The 24,184-nt window shown below is 50.1% G+C and overlaps 1 protein-coding gene across 14 annotated transcripts in view; it reads left to right on the top strand.

Annotated features, from left to right (window-relative positions):
- Positions 1–24,184, top strand: part of PLEKHA6 (pleckstrin homology domain containing A6) — a 138,619-nt gene that overhangs the window by 59,679 nt on the left and 54,756 nt on the right. The window contains exon 1 of one of the 14 annotated variants that reach the window (XM_020284452.2): positions 5,509–5,812. The exons of 12 other annotated variants lie outside the window; for them this stretch is intronic. The gene's annotated coding sequence lies outside the window, so the exon portion shown is untranslated. Of the gene's footprint in view, positions 1–5,508; positions 5,813–19,923; positions 24,181–24,184 lie in introns of those variants that run through there. One more of the 14 variants, XM_020284453.2, reaches the window with a different exon arrangement.

Genomic DNA, 24,184 nt, shown 5'->3' on the forward strand with positions numbered 1-24,184 from the left:
CTGTGGGGTGACTCGGACAGGTTTCTGCATTTGCTGCTGATTGCTTAATTAGACACCTACATGGTGCTCTCTGCTAATGACCTCGCCTCCCAGGGAGATGGCAGATAAAAGGGTGGGTGGCTTCAGAGTGCCAGGTGAAGGTCTCAAGGACAGCCACCTGAGAATGGGGGCAGTGGGGCACCATGTGATCTCCTTGGGCCAGTGTGGGACAGAGACAGTCAGAGAGTGGGCATGTGCTCTGCGGGGACCGAGAAGAGGAGCAGTAGGCTCAGGGTTGTGTCTGGCTCCGGTGCTAACGTCCTGTGTGAGCTCTCAACTCTGGGCTGCGGTTTGCATTCTTGAGCATTGGAGAGGTCATCCCCTGTGTTCAGGGGGGGTCACTGAGACCGGACGAGCCCAGGAACATGCATGTTTCTGGAGGTACCGTGTTTCCCCCAAAATAAGACCTACCCATAAAATAAGCCCTAGCAGAATTTCTAAGCATTTGCCCAATAGAAGCCCCACCCCGAAAATAAGACCTAGTGACGGGCGTGGCTATGCAGCGCATCTGCACAACCCATGCTTTTCGTCATGGAGCGGTATAGAAGACGAGCAGCCCTTCTCATCTGCCCCATTGTGATAGCCACTACCCCAGAGGTGACCGGAAAGGTGCGGGCAGCCCCGCCAACAAGGTCGGCTCCCCCTGTCGGGTCCCGGCCATCCTGTGCGTGCTGCAAGCTGAGGCTTTCAGGGGAAAATAACACACCCCCTGAAAATAAGCCCTCGGATGTCTTCTTGAGGAAATATAAATGTAAGACCCTGTCTTATTTTCGGGGAGACACAGTAGGTGTTCTGGGGTGGAGGGCAGCTGGGCGTTCTCCAGCACCCTGCGCGTTAGGTTAGAAAGAGAGGCAGGTGGGGAGCTCTGATGACTGTGTAGACGGTGCGTCACTGAGATTGTGAGCTACAGACAGACAGACAGGAACTGTACCAGGATTTGAACCTGAGCTTTGAAAATGGGCTAGGGGCTTTGATACAAATGTTCAGAGCTTCTCACAGAGGCCACGAGAAGCACACCTGTGTTGGCAATTTTCTGCCAACTGTTGACTGGGGGTGTGGCTGTGTTTTTAGTATTTGTGCTTCTTCTGTTCCTACCCCCAGCGTTCTCTGCTCCATCTTTCTAGAACCAGGGACTTGGGCAAAGAGGCCTCTCCTGAGTGAGCCAACCAAATATTTACCAAAAGCAGGGCTGCAGAGAAAAGGTGCCAGGGCCCAGGTAAATGTTGTGTTTGTGCTGCCCAAACAATGCCATGCTTCATGGGCGCCTGAACGCCGTAGCCCCGTTGTGAGGCCTGGGGCCGGGCCTCGCAGGAGCAGGCTGCGGGGGAGCACAGGGCTGTGCGCCATGTGTGCGCCAGGGAGATGCCACTGTGCCCCTCGGGTGTCCCCTCGCCGGCGTCCTGGCTTTGGATGGTCTTTGGTCATGTTCTCTCCACCCCAGGAGGAGAGGATGCCTCAAGAGCGTGGAATCTGGCGGAGGACCGTAGGGTTGCTGCATGCTGTGTACATCTTCCATGCTGCTGGTAGGAATGGTGCAAATAATCGTTTCTGCACATTTCAGGGACAGGGTGCAGTTGGCAGAGATCACCGACTGTCATAGAAGCTTCAGACTGTAGGGAAAGGGCTGTGAGTTTTGAAGCTGAGCAGACCCGACTTTGAACTGTGGCTTTGCTACTGACCAGTTGTGCGACTGTGGGCAAGTTAGCTAACTCTTCTATCCATGAGCTCCTTGTGCTGTAGAATGGGAATGCTACCCCCTACCTCACGTTGTTCCTGTGACAATTAAGTGAGGCAGTATGTATAAAGCACCTGTCCAGCACTGGCTCAGTGTTAGGTGAGAGAATTTTGTCATATAGCACCAACGTAATGCCTATTGTGAGCAGTGAGCATAGGGAATGGGCTGAGGCCAGGGGGAGTGCTTTGGCATGAGGGATTCAGTTTAGATCTTAGGATGCACTTTATGAGTTTATGGATTCTAGGGTCCACGTGGCCATGGGTGATTGTGAAGTTTCCTCCCATAAAGAAATAACACGATTCCCTTTACAGCGTAACCTGAGTGCTTTCGTATTGGGAAGCAGGAAAAGGAACTCTGTTCAGTTTCATTCAATAAACGTGTTTGAGCAAAGTTATTTTCATTTCCAAGAGTTGATGATTTCGTGTGTTTAAAAACCCTTTGAACATCTTAGAAGGAAGAAATATGTGAAAACTCTATTGTATTTGGCAGTTATCATTAGTTTTTTGTTATGCACTCAGGAAGCCCTAGTCTGCTCAGTTCCAGAACTAGAGACAATGGGTGGGGCAGAACAGCTTTCCAATGCACTCTCCCGACCTGCACCGGGCAGGTTCCCGTGCAAAGTAGTGAGCGTGCCGTCCCTGCGGGAGTTCAAGCGGCACGTAGATGATTGTTTTTCATAGCTGCTGCAGAGGCCTTTTCCTGCAGTGGGTGGGCGAGCAGACTGCTTGATGCTGACACCCCTCCCAAATGTGGGGGGGTCTTATTCCTGGATCACCAAAATCCCCCAGCCGAGGATGAGGGGTTTCCCAGGCCTGTTGGCCAGATTCCCAATTCCACCAGAGATTGGATTAGGGGGAAATCCCCCCAGGGCCTTTTTCCTGACTTCCTTCTCCAAAGTAGAGCCCCCTTTTATTTGGATCCAGTCTCAACTCGGACGTATTTTGTTTCCCTGAATGTCGTTTAACTAGAGTCTTTTCCAAAGTCTTTGAACTTCTGAGCACCCTTGCCCTGCTGCTGTATGTCTCAGAACCAGCTTCTATTGTAGGTGGGGCTTTGCCCTCTTTTCCTGATCATCTCTAGCAGGATGGGCGACCATTTGCAGCCAAACGATTATTTGTTGCGTTGCTACCAGGTACAAGGCGCTGGTGTGGGGCTGAGGGGGAAGGCAAGGCATTGCAATAACTAGTTCAGTCCTTTGAAAGCTTCAGTCTGCCTTTTGGAAAATCAGCTTCACACAAGTTAAAAAGTCAGCTGAGGGTACCAGGCTGTGTGTATTAATAAATGACAGCTAAGTGGCAAAGACAATGACAGGAGTGCAGGGGAGGGTACTAGATGGCCGGTGGGCTGTGGCACTTTGGTGGCCTGGGCCAGTGGATAGCTGTTGGTGTGAGATACTGGGATGAGCGAGCGTCAGAGTTGACCTGGCGGCTCTAAGCCTGTTTGACTGGGGGAGTTAGCATTGGCATTGACAGGAGCAGGTGAACTTGGATGGGGAGTCCACTGATAATAGCTTCTGCCATGCGTGCGCAGAATTCAGATGGGACAGAAAAGTATTCACTGAAGGTCTCCCTCCTGCCTCGCCTCTGATCTACCCCCAGGCCCCTCCTTGGAGGCGAGCATTGTTACCAGTGTCTGCCGTGTCCTTCCTGAGATGCTCTAAACCAGGGGTTGGCCAACTAAGACCCAAAATTTGGCCCACCGCCTGATTTTGTGTCCCCCTCAAGCCAAGAATGGTGTTTATAATTTAAATGGTTGAAATAATATCAAAAGAACAATAGTGTTTTGTGCCACATGAAAATTATATACGAGATTCACATTTTAATGTCCACAAGTAGAGTTTGATTAAAACATAGGCACTCTCGTTCATTTATGCTCATCCTTGTCTTCCTATTTGTTTGTTTGTCGGCTGTGGCCGCTTTTGTACTACAGTGGCACCGTGGAGTGGAGACTGCTGCATGGCCCACAAAGCTGAAGATACCTACTGTCTGACCCTTTACGTAAAAAGTTTGCTGACTCGTGCTCTAGGCAGATATAATCGTATGGGCAGTTATAAAGTATTTCTTATCCCAAATGGTAGCATGCTAAGTGAATGCCATCTTCACTGACTCTCTCTTGGACAGTTCCATATCAACACAGTCATGCATTGCCCGACTGTGGGGATATGCTGGGAGAAGTGCATTGTTAGGCGATTGCATCGTCGTGTGAACATCACAGAGTGCACTTGCCCAGACCTAGATGGTGTAGCCTGCTACGCACCTAGGTTGCATAGCTCCTAGGCTGCAAAGCTGTACAGCGCGTCACTGTACCGAGTACTGTAGGCAATTGGAACACAGTGGTAAGTATTTGTGCATCTAAACATCTCCAAACATGGAAAAGCTGTAGCGAAAACACGGCATTATAATCTCATGGGTCGCATCCGCAGTCCATCTCGGACTGAACTGTTATTATGTGGTGCGTGACTGCACCATAATATCGACAGCCAGTGGGTGGTCAGTTTTAATTTGATTTTCGACACGCTGAGTTTCAGGTGGAGACTGGCTACCCGCCGGGGAACACTCCATAGGTGGCTGGGCTCATGAGACCGCAGCTTGGAGTCCGGAGACGGAGAAGTGAGGGACACCCGCAGGGGCTTGTCAGCGTGACGCTGTCTGGGACTTTGGCCTGCAATCCAAAAAGATCTCCCCGGACAGAAACGAGTCATGACATTCCCAGCACTGTACAGAGTAAACTGTGGGTGTTAATAATCAGGTTGACAGAGAGACAATGAACAAGAAACTTAAACCAAGCCCCGAAGGAACAGTAAATACTAAAGGTAATTTAGAATCACCTTCCCAGGTGAGGGTAAGTTAGTAAAAGGCAAAGTGGAGTAGTAAACAGAAGGGGGAGGGCGGTGATGTTTACTGAGTACCTGCTGCTGTGTACATATCACCTTAATTAACTGTTACTCTCTCAGGTGGTATCATTGGGCTCATTTTACAAATGAGGAAATTGAGGCTCCAGAGGTTAAGTGATTCACAACCCCCACCCCCATCCCCACCCCCCACCCCCCGGCAATCCATGATCCAAGTGATATCTAGTTGTATGAAAGTAGGATCCCATCTGACTTTTAAAGCTTCCTCTTTCCCTTCTACCATCTGAGATGCCAGATCGGGCTGGGAGGCAGTCCCTGGCTTTGCCAGGCGTTTCCTCACCCTGGCATTAGCTCGTCTGCAAAATGAGGCATTTGTCACCCTGATCGCTATAATCCCTTCCCAATCTCACCTGGCCTGACTCTGTTATGAGTGGAAACACAGGGGAAAGGGGTTGCCCTATGAGCATGGTATGCAGAAAATCAGGAGAGGAGGGGAAGGTGAGTTTCACAGTTTGTGTATGTCAGATCCAGTTGCCGGGAATCAGATCCTTAGGAGAACATTTTTCCTTGATACGGAGGCAGAGTCTAAACGTCTCTGCTCCTAAGCTTGAACTTGCCCATCACCCCATTGCCATGACCCTGAGCACCAGTTAGCATCTGGACTTGAGCTGCTGGAGGGGCCGGGGGGCTGGGAGAGACCGTGGAGCCTAACAGGTCTGTCTCGCTGTGCTGGGTTCTGTGGCTGCCCCCGGCCGGGCTGGGCCGGGCCGGGCTCAGGGCTCCGGGAGTCTCTGCAGCTAGAGGGCTGTCTGATGCTTCCAAGGAGCAGGCGGGTGGGGAGCGAGCGGAGCTCGAGGGCGGGTAAGCCACCAGACCGAGGAGCTGGGGGTGTGAGTGTGTTTATACAAGGCTCAGCCAACCTGCAGTTTCGGATTTCAGACCCAGCTTTACGGGTAGACATTTCCTCGGTTTTCACTCAGTGCCGCTGGAGCAGGGAGAGAGCAGACACGAGAGCCTGCCTGGAAGGCTGGGGAAATTCTGGATTCCCGGGCTCTCTCCCTGTCTCCTCTCTCACGGGAGCTGCATCTGCCACCGTTGGTCATTTTCTGGGATCAGGAGCATTGCTGCTTTCTTTCCCGGTCCGAGGTCTGTGTCTCCCAGCTGGGTCCTGACTTCCAGCATGGAAGGTAAAATCTGGGGTCCTGGTCATCGTGGCCAGGAAGAACGGGGGCTACCTAAACTATTAGTGGAGAGGACCAGGGAGAAAGATGCACATGTCGGGCAAAGAGGAATGCTTCACAGTAAGACGGATGTGGCTACGAGTACACGCGTGTGTGCAGGCATGTGTGTGCGTGTGTGTCTGTGTGTTGGGGGCACTTCTGTGAATAGTCGGGAAGCAAATCTTTTACCTCTTCTTCCTTTCATTTATCCCCTCCTTCTCCCCTAACAAATAAGAATAGTGTATGAATGTCCATCTTCCTTGAGGTCTCGCATCAAAAAGTTGGAGAAGATTTCTAGGCTGTGATTACTTCCTCACTTGGGGGGTAGGGGGATTGCGGAGGGAATTTGGAGACATGGGTCTGTACCGGAGATGTGTGTCCAGAGAACCGATGCCCCTAGAGTGAGCCCTGGATTTTGCAGGCTCTTAGAACACTTCCGATCAAGCTAAGTCCTATGACTAAGTCCTATGTTAAGTCCTATGTCTGTCTATGCAGTGGGCAGGTGAAGCCAGTATGGATTCCAGCATGGCCTCTGTGTGACATTAGCGTGAACCAAACCAAGGGATCGAAGCTGTGGGAGACAAGCACCAGGGGCTCGGTCTTCTCAGTGCCTCAGAACCGTGCAGGATGGAGCCAGTGCCTTGTGGGGCGGCTGGCGGGGGCGGGGGGAGCTGGCATTCTGCCTGACAGCAGAAGCTCGGGCGGAGAGGTGACTGATGGGTGGTGGGTAGGGCTGGCGGAGGGGGCTCTGTCTTCCCAGGGTTTGCGCAGCATTTCTCGGTGGCAAGGAGCAGAGGGGCTGGTGGGCGGGCAGCCTGGCCCAGCTGCCATTTGAGCAGTCGCGGGTCCTGTGGGCAGTGCGCGCCGTGAGGCAGGATCTCACAAGAATAGTGGTGGGCCGGGCCGGTGGTGCTCAGCCGGAGGCTGGAGGTGGTTTTTGAAAAGCAGATCTGGGCTGGTAAGATATGCATTGGAGGAGGAGTGTGACGGGGAGAGCTAGAGGCAGAACATGGGGTAGATAGATAGAGAGGAAAAAGGAGAGAGACTGGGGAGTCCTAAACTCTGATACATGCCCAAACTGCAGCCAGCAAGGGATCTTGACTCTCAGTATAAATGGAATCTGGAATAGGGGAGAAAACCAGGGTTTGCCCACTGACTTCTGAATATAATGAGGTACATGTACGAGAAGCAACGTGGGCCGGGCAACGTGCAGCAGAAACACATTTTCAGCACAAGAAATCATACAGTGCGGTTGAATTTGGGAAGTGATCACATAGCTGTTAGGCAGTATAATTAATAGGTTGTACATTCTGGTTATTTTTGAAACAATGGGCATTAAAAAAAAAAAACCTTTTTATTTATATCACCAGCTACTTCCAAATAGAATTTACAGCATCTTTATATCTGCGGTTGAAGGTGCCGTGCAGAATTTTGGCCCACAGAGAATAACAGTTCCTCCTTTTGTTCGGTGGCATAGTGCTTTCCAGCTCAGCCCGGGCGAGCTTCCCTATCCACGTCCCGGTCTAGCTCCGTGCAGCAGGTGTTTACGGATCCCTATTCTTTCCTGGGCACTGAGCTAGGTTTCGAGTACACAGACAGGGAGAAGAGCTGGTTGTGCCCTCAGGGATCCTGCAGTCTGACTGGAGTCCTGTAGGGAAGACGGGGAAAAGAGTCCTACAGTTTATTAATAGGTGGGGAAACTGGAACCAAGAGATGCTGCTATGGTTAGTCAGTGGGAGGGAGGGTGAGAATTAAGACCCAGCTGCCAATGCAGTGTGCCACAGCGGTGTGTGTATGTCCCGCCCTCTGCCTGGGTAACGAGGAAGAAGCCATGATCTGGGAGGCTGCGTGGAAGAAGTGCTCGGTGGGGTGGAGGCAGTCCTCTCTGGGCTGCTCACTGTGCTGCCGAAACGGCATCGGCAGGTCTACGTCCGTGCCGTGCTATGGATTTGATGCTCTCCCCCACTCACCGAAGGCCTGCTTCGTCTCTCAGATAATTCCTGACTTGGAGCTGTTGTCTCCTTTCTCTTCTCCCTCAATTATTTGGACAGGCAAAGGGGGCAGTAAGATTTAGGGGCTCACAGAATCTTAGGAGATTCAGTATGGAGATGGAGGCTCACTGAACACTTGATTTATAAAATAACAACCGACATTCATTCAGTGCTTTGTGATCTCTTCAGGCTGCCTTTACAGAAGCAAAAAGAACGGGATGCTTGTTGGTTTCCCCTCCCTTCCACGTCGGCCCCACTCAGGTTTTCCGGAAAGGTCTGAATCCCCAAAGCTGAGGATCTTTCTCTCTTAATTTTTAGGCTCACGCCAACAGGGACTTAGAGAGATCATCTGGCCCAGTGAGTCCCAAATTTTGGTTCTGAGACCGAGTTTTCCACCAGTTTGAGATGAAATGAGGAAAAGAGGGAAATTTTTTTCTCAATTTACTAGATTTTTTTTTTTTTAGAAAGTGAAATGTATTCGGTTTGAAGGACTTCTTGGGGGGTCAGGAGATGTGCTAAAATATTTATTCTGAGGTTATGGCTTTCTTATTCCTTTCATGAGCTGATGGTGAGAGTAGATGGTAGTTGGGCTTTTAAAATGTCCTTATTTGGCAAAATAAAAAGTTGGCAACCTTGCATTGGGTCCTCAAATTTCATTTTTTGAAATTTTACTGGTCAATGAAATCCAAAAATCTTGCCTTTAAGGCAGGACCTTCTCCAAACAGACTCTCCCTTATCAAGGCCTCTTTTGGGCAGAATCCTAAAAACTCGAATTCTGATCTTGTCTTTCCCTGTGGGTCCTTGGAACATGATAAACTCACATTGAGTTCTGACTTCCCATTCTTAGGTTGTGGGAGGTCCCTACCTCCAGGGAAAGCTACTGGCAAACAATGTGCTCTCACTTTCTCTTCCCCTTTGTCCTTCATAGCTGGGATCGGAGACTTTCCTTTCTCTGTGGGGCTTTGAGATCAGGCCTCACCAGTTCCTGTTCCCATGATCATCTTTTAGAAATGATGGAAGTCATCTTCTACCCTTGGAAAAGACTGAGGTGATTTGTGGATTGGATTTTGGGAGCAGCATGAGGTGTATTTTACATTTGGGGTCTTGGTGTCCAGTGTTAATCATTTGGAAACACCTTTTTGACTAGGTGGTCAAGAGTCCAGGACATTTAAAAATCTCGATGTTAGTTTTTGAAATGGTGAGGCTTCCTGAACTCTAAGGAATATGGCCTGGAGCTCTTCTAAATTTGGAGGCTCCTGGAGGCATTGGAGTGTCTGAGTCTTCTACCTTCTGGGAATTCAGGTCTGGAATTGCAACAAATGTGTGGGACTCTCCAGGTAGGTTCTCCGCTGCCAGACACATGGCTGGTGTGTGTGCGTGTGTGCAGACTTGTATGAGCAAAAGCTTTTAGGGAAAAATCAGTTTGGGACCACCCTGGAAATTGAAGTAGGATGCTCTCTCTTGAGGTTCATCCTAGGGCCCTTTTCCCAGGAGCTTCTTTGTAAGAGAGAACTTTCTGATTTTTCCATCCCATTTTTCATGTTCTGAAACAAGAGCCCTCCTAGTCTAGGAAAACAGTTAAGGTTCCTAAATTCGGAAGGTTATTAATTTGAGGGGAGGGGGTGGCAGACCCTTAAGATTTCCTGGAGCAGAAAGAAGTAGGACAAACTGCTAAAGGGAATGTTAGGCTCTGATAGGGAACACTAAGCCAAAGTGCACGAGAGTCTCCTCTCCAAAGGTTTGTGGGTGGTGATAGGTCAGCAGAGCAGCACGGCCCTTAGGAATAGCAAGGAGGAAAAGCCTGAACCTGTGACTGATAACACATCCTGGACCTGTTCAAACTAGCAGAGGGAAAGACAAAGGGAAAGGAGATCCAAGAAGTGCAGATGAAAGACCTGTGCCACTTCCACACGGAGGACCCCACCACCGTCCGTCTGCCCCTGCTAGGTTTGGGGCAGATGAACAATGGTAACAGGACGTGGTTCTTGTAACCCTTCTCTGGTTACCTCCACTGGTGACTTTCCCCAACGAAGCTTTGATGAGGATTTTTGTCTTAACTTTGGACAGTGTTGGGACATGGAGTCAGGAAGTACAGCCAAATTCTCAGAGATTAGGATCTCTTCTGTGACATGCAAGCCAGAAGGGCAGAAGGTGTTAATCATTGGGCATGGCTTTTTCCTGCATGCAAAGGTCAACAGGGACATGACTGGGACCTTTAAATATGTCTCCATCTTTGTCATGCTGAGGCTATGGAAAGTGATATTTGGACTCCAGGACCAGCTTCATCTCTAGCTTTCTTCCTGACCTTGGGCAGCTCCATCCCTCTCTCTGGGCCTCAGATTCCTCATTTGTAAGATGAGTGGATTGAACTGTATTGCCACCATCCTGGTTTTGTTGTTGTTGTTGTTGTTTTAACTCTGCCTACCTCAGTTCTCCATTTGACAGACAGCAGGGCCTCTACAAGAATTTCAGGTAGATCTTACCCCTCCAGGAGGAGGAGAGTCTACTACCTCTTTTAGAATTGCAGGACTATTGTCCAGCAGTTGTATAGCTGTTGGAAAAGTGGCTCAAGGTGGCAGAATGGAGCTAGGTGTTCTCAAGACAGCAGATTCAGGGTCAGAACTCTTGGCCAGTCCCCTCGGATGACTGCGTCTCAGAGGGGGCCGAGTCCATAATAGTCATCAGTAAGTCCCTGAAATGTGTGACTAGAGAGCCAAGAGATCTGAGAAGAGAAATTGCCCAACATTGCTCACTGTTACTGACCAGGGCTGGATTCCCATTTTAAAAGCCTCCTGAGGCCATGAAACATGCCAAACCTGTTCCTCTGTGTGTTGACATGTTTGTTTCTCACCCCAGGGTGTCCCGGCACTCAGCATCTTGCCTTGCTTCAGTCCAGTTCCCCACAAACTCAGATCGCCCCTTCGCTTAGTTCTCCCCACGGCTCAGGCATTCATTCCCCTGGGAATGCCTCCAGAGAGCGGGTGGTGCGGATGCAGCCGTGGGGTGGTGGTAGGCTGGAGAGAGGGCTGGAAGCCCAGTGAGGCAGGGAGCTGGGAGGCGTGTTTGGAATCTTCAGGCATGTCTATACCTGAAGTCCAACCAAACAACAACAACACGTTGCCGCTGCCAGCTCTGTTCAGGTAGAAAAGCATCAGGTTTTTATGGGCTGATCGGCTGGTCTTTGGATACCGTCTCCTAGCGCATGCCAACTCGCATTCCAAGGAGCCGGCTCCAGGCTGCAAGAACCCAGAGATTCTCTCCCGACTGGCGATGAGGCAAGTGTTTGGAATGGCTGTCAGCATCTTTAGCTTAATAACTCTGGTGACTCTTCTGAAACTCCTGTCTTTGGGATCTAGAGAAGTGGCTTAGATCCCTCCGTACCTGGTGATCTCAAACCCTTGGGGCCTGTGGATTTTTAGCATGGGACACGCTGGGTATTACATAAAACCTCCAGTAGTGTCTGGAGCGGCTCCATAATCGAACATATTAATATTTCTGCAGCCAGACTTACCTAAAGAGACACAAGTAGGATAAAGTCTGTAAAGAGTCTCGTGCCTGTTGAGGTCAGGTTTTGCTGCTAAACAGGTTCTAGTTAGGTTGAGTTTTGCTACCAGTTAAGACAAAACTTTTGGTTGTCAGACGTTTGTGGAGTCTGGAATGCTATGAAAGAATTGTGGTTCTCTGTTGCCTCATATAGTCTTATAAGGTGGGAATCTGTCTTCCCATTTTACAGATGAGAAAGCTAGGTCTCAGAGAGATCTCAGAGAGAATCGTCAACTTGCCTGGTGCCACTCAGCTGACAGGTGGCTCCTGGGCTGAGACTCCAATCCAGGTCCATCTGCCTCCCGAGCCAGGCTGTCCCTCCAAGGCCTGACATGCCTCTCTCCTTTAGAACGAGGGAAGGAGACAGTCCGGGGCGGGGGTGGGGAGCTCTTATTTGGCATCTTCTCTGACCAGGGAGGCAGTTTCTGCACATCTAATCAGGGTTGTTTATTGGCTTGCTCTTATTTATACATTGACTTCTGGGATACCAGTAGGCGAAAGGCTCAGAAGCGAGGAAGCTGAAGTTCCGTCAACTCTGTGGCTTACGAGAAGAATCCAGCTGGCTCCGTGGGGGCTGTGAGAGCCAAGAACAAATGGGGTCAAGTTGGGTTTAGAGAGAGGCGTCATCTGCAGGGGAAGCAACCCCCGTGCAGAGGCAGGGCGGTGCACGGCGCTTCCCGCCTCCCCGGCCCTCGCCGGGCTGGAGCGCTCTTGCCTCGAGTGGGGACCTGTCTTGAGAGAAGGACCGCCTGCAAGGACCAGAGCCCCAGAGGAGGCAGACAGTGACGTGCAGCTGGAGAGAGGGAGAATTCAATTAGGGGGTCTCGCTGGTCTTCATTAGTGACGTGAAAAACCGGTCAAAGGAAGTGCTAATTCAATCTGCCGAAGATGCACCGTGCTTTTAACGCTTCATTGGGAAGATGGACCTTGGCCCGTCATCTGGGCAGTGAGTGGCACAGGTGGCCTCCTTCCCCTGCCTCCCCAGTGCTGTCAGAGGGTGGCTGCCATTTCTGGGTCATCGCTAGGTCAGGCAAGGTTCGGACTCTTAATACCCAGGCACATGCGCCCACGGTGCTCTTCTGCAGCGAGGAGCCTGCGCCAGTGAACTCTGAGCAGCGTCGGGGCCAGCTGCTCTGGTGGGGCGTGGCCCGTGCTGTATCCTCCTCTAGAAGGACGCCCATAGGAAGGCTGGTAGGTTAGTTGCCATAGAAACAAGGAACATCTGCTCCAGCCAACCAGAGAACAGATGGGGAACAAAATCTTCTTAAAGGGACCCTTAGCTCACGGACTTGGTGCCAGGGAAGTAGGTTTTCCTAGAGAAGACCTGAGGGGCAGATGGGACCCCTGAGGGGCAGATGGGACCCCTTCGCCCGAGAGGATGGTGAGGCCCTCGGACAGCAGCAGACCCACGTTTGCTTTGGAAAGTGCAGGAGAAAGAAGGCAAGACCTTTCTTCCCCTCCACAATGGCCGTCCTCTGGGAACACACGCGTGGCCGTGCTGGCTTGCTAGCCGCCAGCGCGGAGCTCCCCGAGTCCTCTGCCAGCAGTTCCCGAGGGATCTTAGCTCGCCCTATGTGGCTGCACCCCCTTCCCTGTGGCCAGCTCCCTCTTAAACACCCTGGGAGCTTCCTGCACTGGTAGTAGTGACCTTACCTGTGTTCTCTGGCTGTCACCTTCTTCCTTGTCCTCTCGGCATGCCCTGATCTCCGTCTAGGCCAGCCGAGGTCCCCCGGCACCCTTGTCTGCTGCTCTTAGGCAACATTTCCAGTTCTTCTCCTCTTCCTCTCATTTGCCTTTTCTTCCTCATACCAACCCCACATGCAAAGTCTAGATGGGACGTTGGGTCATCCTGGAGTCATCTTGTCCCTTCCCCTGGTTACTAATTGGGACTTCTGGGTAAAAGTTACTGAAACTACTCAAAGCAGCCTCAGCCCCAAAGGGGACTTAATTATAAGGGAACTGGGGTGTCCGTCAGAGCTCAAGGCCAGAGAAAGGTGCAGACCACAGAAAGGACCTAGAACCAAGAAGCCGAAGGCCCCTGGTATGGCCTGTGTGCCTCTTTGTGCGCTGGCTCATCCTCTCCTCTCGCTGCAGAGGCCTTTCGGCTTCCTTGGTCGCTCTACAGGGTGGAAAAGCAGCTCTCTCAGGTACGTGTGAGTGGAGTCACTTGGAGAAGGGCTGACCTCGCTTCTCTCCCAGTCTCAGTGCCCATCCCTGCGGAGGGGTTTTGCTGAGCTGAGATCAGGGGGCTGCCCCATGCAAGTGAGAGTGGTACAGGTTTTAGGAACGTAGCTATTTCCACTGTAACTGTAGATATTGGAGTGGGGCATAGTTTCCAGAAAGGGGTTAGTGCTTTCTATCCTACATGAGCCCTTCTTGGACCTCCAAGCCCAGGGGAATTTGGCTTGGAGAGTTTACACACCCCCCAACCTCTCTTGCTCAGCTCTCTTCCCGCCCGGCACGAGGACTGGCTAGTAGGTAGCTAGTAGGTAGCAGGGCAGTTTGACTGACGGAGCCGGGGTATAGCTGCATGGCATTGCCACTCCCTGTGGGTGGAAAAGGCATGGAGCCTGGACCTCGAAGGCTGTCCAGTCCCCAACCCTACACTCAGGCACAACTCTATCCTTTTGGTAAAGTCCTTCACAAGAGATTTTTTTATTGGTCCATCTGTCATCTGGGGAGTCAACACCTAAAAGCCTCACAGTTGGAAAGCTCACCACTGTTTCTAAATCCAGTCTTCCCTGATGTAATCGAATCCATCCATTGGCCCTCATTCCATCTTGGGCTCCCAAGGAAGACTGAGGCCTACCATCTTGTTTAGCTTAGGGCTGAGTCAGAGAATGTGAAATTGTTTCTGCGTGAGAAGCCGTGAGTTTGGGCCAGGGTGTGTAGGATTTGGAACCATTTCTGGCTGGCTGCTGCACTGCATCCAAATGAACCCCAGAGAGGGGAAGAGACGGTGTTAGACTATTTGTAGAAATGGCAGAGAGCACGCCCCTGGATTCCTTCTTCCTAGCTATAGGCTCTGTGGGGCCAGAGCCAACTTTGGCCTGTGAGAAAGGTGTGAAGTTTCAGGCAAGTCAAGGGGGACAGATAGGTGTACGAGGAAGACAGAAAAGGGGTCCCAGACCAAGATGCCACCTTCTTTGTCTTGTCTTGTCTTGTCTTGTCTTGTCTTGTTTTTTTTTTTTGAGACAGAGTCTCACTCTGTTGCCCGCGCTAGAGTGCCGTGGCGTCAGCCTAGCTCACAGCAACCTCAAACTCCTGGGCTCAAGGGATCCTCCTGCCTCAGCCTCCCAAGTAGCTGGGACTACAGGTGTACACTATCACGCCCCGCTAATTTTTCTATTTTTAATAGAGGCCAGTTCTCGGTCTTGCTCAGGCTGGTCTTGAACTCCTGACCTTGAGCGATCCTCCCGCCTCAGACTCCCAGAGTGCCAGGATTACAGGTGTGAGCCGCCATGCCTGGCCAGGATGCCACTTTCTATCACCCACATTCATGGACGTTGGGGAGGTTGGGTAGTCAAAACCTGCAGAGAACCCCAAATCCTTTTGGATATCTGCTAAGAAACAACTCATAACTGGCAATGTAGAGGAGACTGGATATCAGTTCTTATGTCTCTGGTGGTCCCACAAACTGGGAGGCTGAGGTGACGATGACCACTAACTGCATGACGGCTCTGTTGCAAGTGTTTTATGTGTATTCAGTCACTTGAATGCTCACAATAAACCCTATGAAGTAGAAACTACTGTGAGCCCCATTTTGCAGATGAGGAAACTGAGGCATTGAGAGATTGAATAACTTGTCTGAAGTCCCCTTGCTATTAAGGAGCAGAGTCAGGATTCGATTCCAGGCAGTATGGCTAACTGGCCACCCTTCCTCTCTGTCTGATTAGGGTACTAAGCAGTGCTGACCCAGGAGAACCAGGAAAAAAACCCCTCTGATGTCACCTCCTCCGAGCAGGGACCTTGTCCTTTCCAGCCACGTGCTTAGCTCAGGGCCTTACACACAGTAGAAGTTCTTGCTGGAGAGAGGAAAGCAAAGGGGGAAGAGGATTAGTCTTTGTCCTGTGATTTTCCAACAAGAGAAAAACAATTTACATTTAGACAAGGCTGTGCGTTTTCCTACCCAAAGGCAGTGCTTCGGGGTAAATGTCACAATCGCAGACAAATGTTAGAGCCAGGAGACTTTTTTCAGGAAGAAGGATGTGTTAGTTGGTGACTTTCTCCATCTGAATCCACCTTTATCTCTTGCACCTGTCCCTAAATTCTTTCACTTTATCCATGGGGCTGGTAGTCGGGGAGGGGGGATCTGAGGAGGGCTCTCTGGTTAGGGTGCTCATGGCCATGTTCCTAACCCTGACCCTGCTCTCATGGGGTCAGACTGGGCAAGCCTTTCATGGTGCCGCTCCCCACTTTCTCTGTGCTCTCCTTCATGCTTACTCCCCCAAACCTCCACCTCCATGTGCTGTGTTGTGGGGAGCAGAGGGACTGGGGCTGGCAGGAGCCGTGGGTGCGGGGGAGGCAGCCCGGCTCAGCTCCGCCCTGGGAGGAGTGTGGGAGGGGGCTGGAGGGCGGAGAGCTTCTCTCTGATCTGGCTGACTCCCCTGGAGCCAGCGAGGTGGGAGTGTCCCTGAGTGGAGCCAAGGAGGGCTGAGAGGGGCCCAGGAGCTGGACTATTTCTGTAACACAGAGCACATCTGCAGCCAGCCGCAAAGAAGGTCAAACTCTGGGCGCAGGGCTGGAATGCAAGGGGCCAGGCAGCAGGGGTAGGGGTGGGGGAGCTGTGGTTTCACCCTTTCCCCGCAGCTTGCAGGGCCCTACAGTGCCCTTTGGGGAGGGCGGGGCTCCCTGCAGGAGTGGGTGGCGGCTGAGGGACTCACCCCTGGTGGTGATGCTGGTGCACGGGAGAGGGGAGGGGAGGGCGTGCAAGACCCACACACCCATTGCACGGAGGCGGAGAGGGATTTACTTCCAAGATGTGGGGGCTCGAATCTGTGTGCTCTGCCATTAAATGAAAAAGAAAACTCGGGCCAGGCCAAGTGCTGTGTGAGAGGAGAGAGGGAGAGCGCTGAGGCGGGGCGAGGAGGCCACAGAAACGCACGCGTGAGTGCCCGTCGTCGGTGTTGGGAAGTACACACCTGGGGGTGAGTTCACCGGGAAGTCACGCAGCTTAGCTAGTGCTGGCCCCTTCCAAGGCCCTGTCTAACACATACGTCTGTATCTGTCGTCTTTTTCTTAAAGAGGACCCCCCAGGCTGTACCAGCTTCAGGCCCCAGGAGACCCGGATCTCCCCTTGCATCCGCGAGCCCCGACACGCACACGCCCTCCCCGCCGCCAGCCCTGCCCTCTGCGTGCACCCACCTGGTAGCTCCTGGGATTTGCGTCCTCTTGGCGGGTGGGCGCCGCCCCTCCGGGCTCTGCAGTTCCGTCTCCAGTTAGAAAATCGCCCTGCCCCGGCTCTGCCTCTGTCCTAGAAGGGCCGCGTCGGCCAGTCTGACTGCTGCTTGACCTGCGGCCACCCCGCCCCTGGCCTGCCCTGCTTTGGCCTCCTAGACAGCAGCCTTTTGGTTTGTTTTCCCTCTCCTGCGGTGGGTCCTCCCCAGCTGGATCTGAACCTCTGGAGTGGTGAGCGGGTTTCAGACGAGAAGTCAGGCTTTTTCCAAAGAACGCAAAGCACCCAGGACTCAGCGGCCCCTTTTGTCTTGCCGTTTACTCCAGGGGCAACGTGATTCCCTCTCTCGTGTCCAGTGGGCGCCGGGGGAACAAGAGCTTGCCCGCATCATGCAGCTGGGTGGGTGTAGTATGAGCACTAGAACTCGGGTCTTCTGAGTCCGCTCTTTCTGCCAGCAATGTTGCCTAGAATTGACTTGCTTTCCAACTTTCAGGTAAGATATGACATAGGAAAAAAAAAAATCTACCTCCCAGTTCAAAGTATGCTAAGGGCAGACCTCGGAAGTTGAAATTCTTAGGAGTTAATTATTCTGGCTCTTGGGGATAGCGGAGAGGGGACAGCTTCAGAGGACCTGAGGGTGGGGGTGGCCTGAAGGCATTTCAGGCTGGGTTTAGGAATCTCGAGGTGCTATTTTGATGCATACCTTCTTTGGGAACAATTATTAAGCATCCATCTTTATGTGTCAAAGTGCTGAGGGGTTTTATAATCAAAACTGGACTATTGGCTGGGCGCGGTGGCTCACACCTGTAATCCTAGCACTCTGGGAGGCCGAGGCAGGAGGCTTGCTTGAGCTCAGGAGTTCAAGACCACCTTGAGCAAGAGTGAGACCCCGTCTCTACTATAAACAGAAAGAAATAGCCAAACAACTAAAAATAAAAAAAAATTAGCCGGGCATGGTGGTGCATGCCTGTAGTCCCAGCTACCCGGGAAGCAAGGCAGGAGGATCGCTTGAGCCCAGGAGTTTGAGGTTGCTGTGAGCTAGGCTGATGCTATGGCATTCTAGTCCAGGAAACAGAGTGAGACTCTCTCTCAAAAAAAAAAAAAAAAAAAAAACCTGGACTGTTGCCTCCTATAGGTAAGCAGTCCAAACAGATGCAGACAGATATTGATTATTAGCATTTATTGAACATTTACTAAGCACCAGGAGCTCTCGTAAATTCTCCACTGGTATAATCCTGTGACGAACCCATGAGGTGGGTCCTTATATCATCCCCTTTTTTGCAGGTGGGGGAATGAAAGCACAGAGAGGTTAAGTCATTCACCCAGAGTCCCTTAGGTAGTAACTGGTGGAGCCAGGACTGGAGCTGGGGCAGTCTGAGTCCAGAGCCAAAAATCTCAAGGCGAATGCAGATTCAACTCAGTAAAAATAAACTTAAGGATTAGCTGGTAGGATGATGCATGAAAAGAAAATTTCGAGTTGCACAACTAACTGTGAAGTGGGAAGAGAGCTGGTTTTGGACGGTGTCCTGGGCTCCAATCCCGGTTCTCTCACTTCCTAACTGTGTAGCCTTGGGCAAGTAACCTGACCTCTCAGGTTCCTGCTCTGTGCTAGCAGGGCAGCACTTCCCATCTCTGGAGCTTCCGCAGAGAATCTGCTAGTATGGTGGCTTCCGTAAGTGTTAATTTCCTTTTCCTTTCTGTGCCGGTTGTCAGGTTTTCCTGGGGAGGGTGAGGAATGATTTGGGAATTCAAGGTTGATTTGAGTTTCAGGAGGAAAATGTCCAACCCGCCCTCCAGTACCCTGTCTTCTGGGTAGGACTTCCTGCCATCGCCACTTCTTACGGTCCCCTCTTGGGACTGCCGGGAACTGGAGGAGAGACGGGCTGGGGTGTTTGGCTTAACACAGCTGTCAGGCAGCTGTCACCCTCTGGCCCCACTTTCTTCGTCTTCTCTTTTTCCCTTTTAAAAACAAGGTCACTCTCTTGCATAACCACAGTACAATTCACAAATTCAGGAAATTTAACATTCATACAGTTCTATTGTCTGATATGCATGCCAGTTGTCCTAATAATGTCATCAGATCCCAATCCAGGATCAGGTCTCTTTACTCTCCCTTGATCTGGAAGAGTTCCTCAGCCTCTCTTCGTGGTTCATGCACTGAAGTTTTCTGGAAGGGTGCAGGACCCTCTCGGGGACTTTCTGGCCCTTGCTGGCCCAGTCTTCCCTTCCCCTTCCTATCCTCCAAGCCTCATTCCCGAGTGGGGCTGACTAGGGTAAGGCCACTGAGACACTAAAAAAAAAAAACAGTAATTAAGATAAATAACATTTCAAGGTTGGGCGAGGGGGCTCACGCCTGTAATCCTAGCACTCTGGAGGGCCAAGGCAGGAGGATTGCTTGAGCTTAGGAGTTTGAGACCAGCCTGAGCAAGAGCAAGAGCAAGATCCTGTCTCTACAAAAAATAGAAAATTTAGCTGGGTGTTGTGGTGCACCAGCTACTCGGGAGGCTGAGGCAGGAGGATCGCTTGAGCCCAGGAGTTTGAGGCTGCAGTGAGCCATGATGATGCCACTGCACTTTAGCCTAGGCTACAGAGCAAGACACTCGGAAGGAAGGAAGGAAGGAAGGAAGGAAGGAAGGAAGGAAGGAAGGAAGGAAGGAAGGAAGGAAGGAAGGAAGGAAGGAAGGAAGACAAATAACATTTCAGTACAATATTTTTAAAAGTCATAGTTAATGCAAATGTTTCATGAAGAGCAAAATATTAACATTTTAAATAAAGGATCAATAACAGGGCCACTCCAGTCTATATTGAAGCCTAAGGCAAAAGGGAAATCCAGTAATACCGTAGATCCCGTCTTTATTTGAAATGAGATTTCATTCATCATGGATTTTTATGTTAATTTCTATTTTGAAAAACATTGCATTAAAATATTATAAATCTTGATTACTGAGGTTTTGGAGGCTCCTTACACTTTGTGCCACCGGCCCCAGCCCTCACCCTGCATGGTGTGGCTCCTCCCTCCCCCATCATCCACCCTCAGAACAAGGGACAGAGGTGGGGCTCCCGGCCAGGAGGAGGGAGGGTGGGGGACAGAGAGCAGAGGAGGGAGAGGAGGGGATGGAGGCCTGGAACCCAGCCGGGTCTCGGGCAGGAGCTCTCTAACAGCTTCCAGCTGCTTCCACACCCACCAGACTTCCTCCCTGGGACTGGTATTTGGTTAGTTTGTTCCCTTCTCCGAATCAAGTGTGTGGTGTAATGAGGTCTTTGGACCCCTCATGTCCACTGGTCGTCTTCCCTGTGTGGACACTGCCTCGTTCCCCTTGGTTGACCCGGTGCTGACCCTGCTTCCATCCGTCCCGGGAGCCCCTCGGGGTGCTGTCTCTGGCCGGGCTCCGAGAGCATCCGCCCAGCGCTGGGGGAGCAGAGACGGAGCCAGGGTGAGGGGACGCAGACGGGCGGCCTCGGCAGGTCCCATGGCAAAGAGGAAAGGGCACCAGCCGGACGTTTGAGACACGAGCCTAGCCTTGCCTCCCATCTATGAGGTGGGTTATCTTAGCCAAGACTTTGAGCTTCACGGGTTCTTTTGTTTTGTTTTGTTTTTAAAATGAGGGTAGCCCTAATGCTTTTCTGCCTACCTCATAAAACCATAAAAGAATCAAATGTCAAATGAGATAATGATGAGAGTGCTTCGTGAACCGTAAAGGATTTGACGTGATATTTTCCCTTTTTGTCATTAGACAAATAATCCTTTATTTTTATAAAGACCCGTGTGTGTTCAGGTCTGCCGCATTATGCGATCTAAATCCACCAGAGGAGGAGTACAGGCTGACTTAGGACCATGCTTGTCTCTGCCTTTAACCAGCGTTTCTGTGGGACTAAAGCAGGTCACTAGGAAAGGCTAGAATCCCCCTGCCTGTCCCTGCCCACCCCCGATTCCATCCCCACCCAAGGCGTCGTGGAGTGGTAGTTTTTGTTTTAATGTTTCAACTGAAGGCTTTTCTTTTTTATAGATGTATCAAGGTAATTGATCTTTGATAAATGGCGTGTATTTTAAAGGGTACGATTTGATGCATTTTGTGAAACTATAACCACAATTAAGATAATGAACACATACCCGCCAATCCCCAGTTTCTTCCTGCCTCTTTGTAATCCCTCCCTCCACCCTGTCCCCGGGCAACCCCTGATCTGCCTTCTGTCACTATAGATTAGCTTGCATTTTTTTTAAGATTTTTGTGTAATGGGATCATACAGTATGCACTTTTATTTAGGGAAGGGGGGGCGCGTCTGGCTCCTTTTACTCAGATTCATTGATGTTTTTGCATATTTCAATAGTTCATTTCTTTTTATTGCTGAGTGGTGTTCTGTCGTAGGCATGGAATGCATACATTATACTCAGGTTCGTGAACATCTGGGTGGTTTGTGGTTTGGGGCTATTGCAAATAAAGTTGCTGTGGACATTTGTGCCTAGGCTTTAATTTTTTCCAGGTAAATACCTTGGAGTGGAATTCATGGATTGTATGGTGGATGTATGTTTAACTTTTCAAGAAACTGCCAAACTGTTTTCCAAAGCAGATGTAACATTTATAGTCTCACCAGCAGTGTGTGAGTTCTAGTTCCTCTACGTTCTTGCCAACACTTGGTAGGGTTAGCCTTTTACTTTTAGCTATTCTAGTCTGTGTGTGTAGTGGTATCTCATGGTAGTTTCAATTTGCATTCCCCTGATGACTAAAGATGTTGAGCATCTTTTCGTGTACTTTATTTGACATTCGTTTATCTTCTTTGGTGTTGTTTGCTGTCTTCATATTAAGTTGTGAGAGTTCTTTCTATGTTCTAGATAAAGAGTCCTATGTCGGTTATATGTTTTACAAATATTTTCTCTCGGTTTGTGGCTTATCTTTTCATTTTTGTAGTTGTCTTTTGAAGAGCAGAGTTTTTTATTTTGATGAAGTTCAATTTATTTTTCTTTACAGTTGGTGCATTTTATGTCATATTTAAGACGTCTTTGCCAAACCCAAAGTCAATGAGATTTTTCTCCTGTTTTCTTCTAGAAATCTTGTAGTTTTACCTCTTACATTTAGGTCTGTGGTCCACTTGGGGTTAATTTTTTAATGACAGGGTCAAGGTTCTTTTTGTTTTTAGGTATACGGATCTCCAGTTTTTCCAGCGCAATGTATTGAAAAGGCTGTCATTCCCCATGGAGTGGCATTTATACCTTTGTCAAAAACCAGTTGACCAAATATGTGTGGATTTATTCCTGAACTCTCTACTCTGGTCCATTTATCTATACATGTATCTTTATGCCAACGCTACGTTGTCTTGATTACTGTAGCTTATGATAGATCTTGAAGCCAGTTAATCTAAGTCTTTCAACTTTATTCTTCTTTTTCAAATTTTTTTGTTATTCTAGGTCCTTTGAATTTCCATGTGAATTTTAGAATCATCTTGTCAGCTTTACAAAGAATCTGCTGGGATTTTGATTGAGATATGTTGTATCCATGGAAAACTATGGGGAGAATTTGACATCTTAACAATATTGAGTCTTATGATCCATGAAAACATTATCTCTCTGTTTAGACTTTAATTTCTTTTAGCAATGTTTTACAGTTTTCAGTGTATAGGTCTAGCACATCCTTTGTCAGATTTAACCCTACATATCTCATATTTTTTAACACTATTATAAGTGGTGGTGTTAAAATTTCAATTTCTCATTATTTGTTGTCAGTATATAGAAATAGAATTGATTTTTCTATTATCGACTTTGGATCCTGAACCTCTCCCTCCCCCCATTTTAAAATTCAGTTTAACAGAGCAGGAACCTGGAAATACTGAGGTGCAGGGCATTTGCATGACATGATAAGCATTTAAAATGGCATGTAAAAACGTGAGCATCTCTAAGTCAGTATGTCCTTTCGGTAGCAGCCCTGCAGCCACTGTGCTGTAAGGGGTGGAGAGGAGGAGGGCTATGGTGAATTCTGACCCTACAGAAGCGGGACACCCCCAGGGCTCTGGGTATTCTTGAGAGAGAACAGGAGCAAGTGGGAATTCAGTGCAGCCCCTTTAAGAAACCAGGCCAGCCAGCCAGTCTGCTACCGGGAAGGCAGCCCAGGAGATAAGATAAGGCCCCGGGGCTGGTTTAAACCAGGGTCCTGAGCGTAGTGCCTGGATGACTGATAGGCAAACAGGAACCAGGGGTGATAAGGAGGAGGTGCCAGCTACTAAACCCAGGCTGGCAGGAGGAAGAGCAGCCAAGTCACTCACTGGGGGCCTGAAAGGAGAAGGCGGTGTTAGTTGTGGGTGTGTGGAATGCCTGTGTATCCTGCCAGATTTATGATCCATGTAAAAAGGAAAAATCCTACTAGGCTGTACTTAAAGGCGTTCTGCTTTATATATAGTGAATCCTCAATAAATATGTGCTAGTGAGTTCTTTATGCTCTGCTGATATCTTTATCCCCTAGTGAGATGCTCTGATGTGGGGTCTGGGGGCTACTTGATTTCTTCCTCAAACTAGGAAAATCCTGGCAAAGACGGACTCTGAGGAGCCTGGAGCTGCTCATCTGCATATATCTGCATAGATTTGCATGTGTCCTAAACATAGGTACTTTTATGCCGGATTTAGATTTCCCCCAATCAGTTGCTTATTTTTAAAGGGATAAAGAGGAGATTTTTTAGCTCTGCTCATTCCTGCCCACTTTTCATCTGAATCCTCCAACGATGCAAAAATGATTGCTGCAACTTTGAACTATGAGGAATACCCATGGTTACATAGTTTATACAACAGCTCATGTCCTCGAATTCTTTGCCTGTCATTGTGTTTCCCCTCTTGGTTTCTATTACAATTCCTGGTTCCCCTCTCCAAAGTCCTGAGGGCAGAGAGATATTAAGGCAAAGAAACCCTCTAGCTAAACAGCCAGGAGATCACATTGCCGAGAGGCCTTCGAGGAGGCCAGGGCAGTTAGAGGCAGTTACTCGGATCTCAAGACTACCTTCCCACTGCCTCCCCTCCCAGGGCTAGGGGATGCTATACTACCTTTGTCTGCTCTCCTTCCTCCAGGAATAAATAAAAATATCATCCCTCCCCCAGATCCCAGCTCCTCGATTGGGCCGCCAGGCAAATATTTCATAATGTGGGCTCATCCAATTGGGCATCGTGCCAGGGCCAAGCGCCTCGGGTTGCGAGTGTGCTCCAATCAGGCCGGGCGGCCTGGGTGGGACTAGAGGGCTCTCCCTCTCCACATGGGAGGCAGTGGCATTACTCAGGTGAATGGCATCAAGGTGGGAGTTGCTACTTTCTCAGGGCTGGGCAGAGGGGACAGGGCTGAACTCAGCCAGCTGGAGCCACCCCAGCGCGGAAGGGGTTAAGGCCAGCTAGCATGTGTGGCTGTTAATGATTGCTACCCACCGGGGACCTGGTGA

Source organism: Microcebus murinus, chromosome 23, assembly GCF_040939455.1.
Source record: "Microcebus murinus isolate Inina chromosome 23, M.murinus_Inina_mat1.0, whole genome shotgun sequence".
NCBI classification, from domain to species: Eukaryota; Metazoa; Chordata; class Mammalia; order Primates; family Cheirogaleidae; genus Microcebus; species Microcebus murinus.